This window comes from Danio aesculapii, chromosome 19, assembly GCF_903798145.1.
Source record: "Danio aesculapii chromosome 19, fDanAes4.1, whole genome shotgun sequence".
Lineage (NCBI taxonomy): Eukaryota > Metazoa > Chordata > Actinopteri > Cypriniformes > Danionidae > Danio > Danio aesculapii.
Genome location: NC_079453.1, coordinates 19,094,651 through 19,101,149, shown reverse-complemented (window position 1 = coordinate 19,101,149; position 6,499 = coordinate 19,094,651).

Here is a 6,499-nt window from a genome sequence, read left to right as displayed (position 1 = left end):
TGTTTTGGAAATGTAATATAATGTAATATAAATGTATTGAATTCATTCATTCATTTTCCTTTCGGCTTAGTAACTTAATTAGTCAGGGGTCGCCACAGCATAATGAACCACCAACTTATCTAGCATATATTTTACGCAGCGGATGCCCTTCCAGCTTGAACCCATCACTGGGAAACATCCATACAAACTCATTCACACACATACACCATGGCCAATTTAGTTTTATCCAATTCACCTATAGCGCAAGTCTATAGACTTGTGGAGGAAACAGGAGGACCCAGAAGAAACCCACATGAACACAGGGAGAACATGCAAACCACACAGAAATGCCAACTGACCCAGCCAAGGCTCGAACCAGCGACCTTCTTGTTGTGAGGCGAACATACTAACCACTGAGCCACCCTGCTGGAAGGGCATCTGCTGCAAAAAACATTTGCCAGATAAGTTGGCGGTTTATTCCGCTGTGGCGACCGCTGATAAATAAAGGGACTAAGCTGAAGGAAAATTAATGAATGAATTATGTTTTTAAGTATTGCTCTGGACTTTGCATGAGCGGGGACCATTGTTGTCTATGGATGTTAAAGGAATTTCATCTAAAACATCTTAATTTGTATTCTGAAGACGAACAAAAGTCCAAACAAAAGGTTTGGAATAACTTTAAGGTGAGAAATTTATAACAATTTAAATGATCATTGTTGGGTATTGCAACAATCCTTCAGAAATCAATTCAATATGATGATTTGTAATATTTATGAAACATTACTTTTTGTGAAAACCATTTTACCTTTTTTAGGATTCTGGTAGAAAAATAACAGCATTTATTTAAAAAAAAAATCATTTTTATAAGATTTAAGTAAAGTTTATTTATAAACTAATTTCAAGAGGATCACATGCTTATGATTGCTAGCGGCACGGTGGCCCAGTGGTTAGCACTGTTGCCTCACAGCAAGAACGTCACTGGTCCTAGTCCTTACCAAGCCAGTTGACATTTCTGTGCGGAGATTACACGTTCTCCCCATGCTCACATGGGTTTCCCTGGGTTCCCTGGTTTCCTCCCACCATCCAAAAATATGCAACTTAAGTTAATTGATTAATCCAAATCGGCACCATAGACATGATCCTAGTAAGTAGTTATTTCTTAAGAGCAATCACTATCTGTTCATTAGCTACTACAGCAGGAGAGTTCTCGAGATCTACCTGGGCTCTCTCTCCCGGGACAGCATGCCAAACAAGCTTTATAATCAATCATCAGCTAAGTGCGAACTCTTGAAAATGTCTTTAAACTGATCAGGTTAATGCATTCTTGCTGAATAAATAGCTTTAAAAAATACCTCGCTGAGCCCAAAACTTGAGCAGTAGCTTATATTCACAGTTTTAAGTTTGCATTTCTAAAATGACTGGATGTCATCTTGATTGTCTGGGTGCTTAAGATAGTCATGACCTCTGCTATGGATGTGAGTCCAGGCCTTCGTAAAGAGTCTGCTTCTCCATGTGGATATGAACGTACAGACGTCAGTGTGGGCTGCTTTCACCGCTGCTCTCTTTACAGCTCCTTTCATGTCCTGTTAATGAGAAAACCGCAGCACCCAGCATTCCCCTTGTAAACGCAGACAAATTAAAACCCAAATATGAATCACACTCAGCGTGGCCGACACTCAAAAGTTGTAGATTTTCACCAAGGTCAGACTGGACAGCACATCGTCTGGACGGCTAATGACTCCATTCATGGCACGACGACTGAATAATTGCTGCTACTTACTCTATTTGGTAATATATCCCTAAGATTGAGTAGCAGAAACATCTATGAGGTAAATACAAGTTACACAGTTATTCCTCACAAATTCAAGTACTGTTTTGAAACGAATACACTACGATTCAAAAACTTTAAGTCATTTGTTTTTTAAATCCAAACTACTAATATTTTTATTCATTTGCATTTAATCCTTAGGCAAATTTATTTTAAAAAAGTGACTTTGAGAATAACTGAACATTGTGTAAATATGAGAATTCCCAGTTAGTTTAATGCATTACAAATCTATACAATTGTTTTAAAATTACCATAGAATTCGTAAAAACAATTACACAATCCATAATAGGAATAAACAAGCATTCCACAGATGTATGGCTTGTTGAGATTGGACAATATCTATTACAAAATCTGCAATCTGAAGGTGCACAAGTAATCTTACCAAAAACATATATATATATTAAGAAAATCACCTTTAAATCTGTATAAATTAAGTGTTTAGCACAGCACTAATCAAATTAAGTTTTTATACACTCACCGGCCACTTTATTATGTACACTTTACTATTACCGAGTTGGACCCCATTTTGCCTTCAGAACTGCCTTAAACCTTTGTGGCATAGATTCAACAAGGTACTGGAAATATTCCTCAGAGATTTTGCTCCATATTGACATGATAGCATCACGCAGTTGCTGCAGATTTGTTGGCTGCACATCCATGATGCGAATCTCTCGTTCCACCACATCCCAAAGGTGCTCTATTGGATTGAGTTCTTGTGACTGTGGAGGTCATTTGAATACAGTGAACTCATTGTCATGTTCAAGAAACCAGTCTGAGACGATTCACACTTTATGACATGGCGAGTTATCCTGCTGGAAGTAGCCATCAGAAGATGGGTACACTGTGGTCATAAAGGGATGGACAAGGTGAGCAACAATACTCAGGTTGGCTGTGACATTGACTCCATGCTCAATTGGTACTAATATGCCCAAAATGTGCCAAGAAATTATCCCCCACACCATTACACCACCATCAGCAGCCTGCACCAGCCGAAAGGCAAGATGGATTCATGCTATCATGTTGTTGACGCCAAATTCTGACGCTACAATCCAATCAGACCAGGCAACATTTTTCCAATCTTCTATTGTCCAATTTTGGTGAGCCTGTGCGAATTGTAGCCTCAGTTTCCTGTTCTTAGCTGACAGGAGTGGCACCCGGTGTGGTCTTCTGCTGCTGTAGCCCATCCGCCTCAAGGTTGGATGTGTTGTGCATTCAGAGATGCTCTTCTACATACATCGGTTGTAACGAGTGGTTATTTGAGTTTCTGTTGCCTTTCTATCAGCTCGAACCATGCTGGCCATTCTCCTCTGACCTCTGGCATCAACAAGGCATTTGTGCCCACAGAACGTCCCCTCCCTGGATATTTTCTCTTTTTCTGACCATTCTCTGTAAAGACTAGAGATGGTTGTGTGTGAAAATCCTAGTAGATCAGCAGTCTCTGAAATACTCAGACCAGCCAGTCTGACACTAACAAGCATGCCACGTTCAAAGTCACTTAAATCACCTTTCTTCCCCATTCTGATGCTCGGTTTGAACTGCAGCAGATCATCTTGACCATGTCTACATGCCTAAATGAGGAGTTGCTGCCATGTGATTGGCTGACTAGAAATTTGCGCTAACATGCAGTTAAACGGGTGTATAAATAAAGTGACCAGTGAGTGCATACAGTATAGTTGGAAATATTCAACATATCTTAAGAAAGATGATATTTAGGTTTATTTTACTGAGGTTTGATTGTTTACGTAGTACTGACCTGGATAAGATCTCAAAAAAGTTGTAATCAAAAAATGTATTATTAAAAATTATTAACCAAAATTACTAAAGTTTACCCTTTATTCTTTATACTATGTTTCATGATTTACAGCTGTGATTGTTTGTTTTGTGACAGCTATTGATAAGTCCATTGTTTGTCATGAACACTTAAACCATCCATGGTTCCTCAGAAAAATCCTTCAGATCGTTTTTCATAAATTTTGTGTATTTTTAACCCTTCTAAAAATAACTACTAGTCCAGGGGTGTCCAAACTCGGTCCTGGAGGGCCAGTGTCCTGCATAGTTTAGCTCCAACTTCCTTCAACACACCTCTCTAGATGTTTCAAGTATACCTTGAAAGAGCTTAATTACCTGGTTCAGGTGTGTTTAATTGGGGTTGGAACTAAAATATGCAGGACACCGGCCCTACAGGACTGAGTTGGACACCGATGTACTAGTCAAACAATTACAATAAAGCATCTCAGTTTCAGTTTTCAACATTGATAATAGGACAAAATGTTTCATAATCACCAAATTATTTTGGACAGGACATATGACACTGAAGACTGGAGAAATGCCTGCAGAAAAGATTTTTCATAATAATATAAATTTTATTTATAGAAAATTAGCAAATTACTCAGTGAGCTACTCGGTGACACTTACTTTAAAAACAAAGAAAATAAAATCAACTCACCCCTTGTAAACCATAATAGCATTTATATTTGTACAGAATTTCCCAACATAAACTAGACGCTCACTGATTACTGATAAGTTCAAAGAAATGCAGTATGGACTTTGAACTCTGTGATCTATAATTAGAAGCAATAGAACAGACATCTATTGCTTCTGCAACTCCACATAAACCTAATTCATTGCAATCAATACATCATCTTTTTAAAACATTTAGTAAAACATTACTATTCTCTAAAACTCACTATCTAGAACAGCTATAATGCCGGCATTTTCCACATTCAACCAGCTACAGTCTTTAAGCTCACAGTTAACAACCGGCAGTCTCAGTTAAACAATTAGTGCACTTATAGTGTGTAGGACTGTCTGAGACTACAGCCACATAACTGCACATCACGAGCATTGGTCATAAAATTAAGTCCTACAATTAAAAGTTGAGGATAAGAGCGCATTTAACGACCTCTGCACTAGCTCAGACTGGGCTGGCCTGTCTGAGGCTTTCTACAGACACAAACAGCACTGGCAGAATAATAAAACACACGAGAGCCAAAGACCAAAAACACCATTAAAGAAGAGAGCCCACGGGTGATGCCTTGTTTTGTTGGCTTTTTGATTGTGATGATGGAAATAAGGGCATCATTTGTTGAGAATGAGTGTGTGTGACAGAACAATGGAAAATTCAGGCAATCCGCAGACATTGGAGGAACAACAACAGGACAGGAAGTGAGAGGCCAGTCAGAGAACTGATTTATTTGTACTGTTATACGAAATTACTTCTCTTGGAGAACTATCTCCATGCCAAGTATATAGCGCAATGGATATATACAATGGGGTGGGTGGATACAGGAATTAAAGAATCTGTAAAATCCAAACTTGACACTTGTGAGCAGGTTTGGTGTTAATGTCTTCACTACAGTGATTTCCTTTTGCATTCCTTCATTATACTTTAAAATCAGAAAATGTTTGCATTCCCTAAAAATTGTTTATAACAGTGTAACCATTTTTACTATATTCCCAAAAGCTTTGGGACATCTGCTTTTACACAAACATGAATTTTATTGACATCTTAATCGGTAGGGTTTAATAATGTTGGCCCACCCTTTGCAAGGTTTAAGAGTGTATTTATGGGAATTTTTGACCATTGATCAAGAAGCACATTTGTTAGCTCAGGTACTGATGTTGGACAAGAAGGCCTGGCTCGCAGTCTTTGCTCTAATTCTTCCCAAAGGTGTTCACCTATTTCTTTCCTGTATTGCTCCAAAACTAATTTTATATATTTGTTTATGAAATAATAAAATTTTGGTGATGCAGTGGTGCAGTAGGTAGTGCTGTCGCCTCACAGCAAGAAGGTCGCTGGTTCGAGCCTCGGCTGGGTCAGTTGGCGTTTCTGTGAGGAGATTGCATGTTCTCTGCGTTTGCGTGGGTTTCCTCTGGGTGCTCCGGTTTCCCCCACAGTCCAAAGACATGCGGTACAAGTGAATTGGGTAGGCTAAATTGTCCGTAGTGTATGAGTGTGAGTGAGGGTGTATGGATGTTTCCCAGAGATGGGTTGTGGCAGGAAGGGCATCCGCTGTGTAAAACCTGTGCTGGATAAGTTGGCGGTTCATTCTGCTGTGGCGACCCCATATTAATAAAGGTATTAAGCCGAAAAGAAAATGAATGAATGAATGAATAATAAAATTTTTAGTGCGGTGCAATTTTTTTTTACATTACTTAAGCATCGATAACTTTTTTACATTTTGAGCATTATAAACTTTAGATGATGGATACTAAAGCCCAAAGTGTCTTCTTTCCAAAGGTACATGAACTGTGAATGTAGACCCAATTATTCAATAACTGTTACTGTTTTTGTTTGGGATGGTCATTTTTGAGGCACAGGTGGTGAGGCAAAAGGAAGGCACAATATAGCCTCGGAAAACTTTTACAGAAATCTCATTTTGCATGCTATCTTAATCAAATTTGAAATATAAACTCATGAAACACTTGGCTTTCAAGGAATACTTTTCTAGGACATTAATGTTTTCCTGCGTTTGTATATGGAAAAACCAATATTGAACACAATACATTTTATTTTCCTCATGACTTCATCATGTATAACTTTTTATATTTTTGAGAATGAAACTTCCCAACTGCCCAAAGTGTCTTCTTTCCATTGATACCTAATTTGTGTCTGTAGCTTACTGGAGTCAAGAACTGTTACTATTTAAAGTTAGGTAGGTGTAAATCCCTAAAAGTAAGTGCTGGTCACGA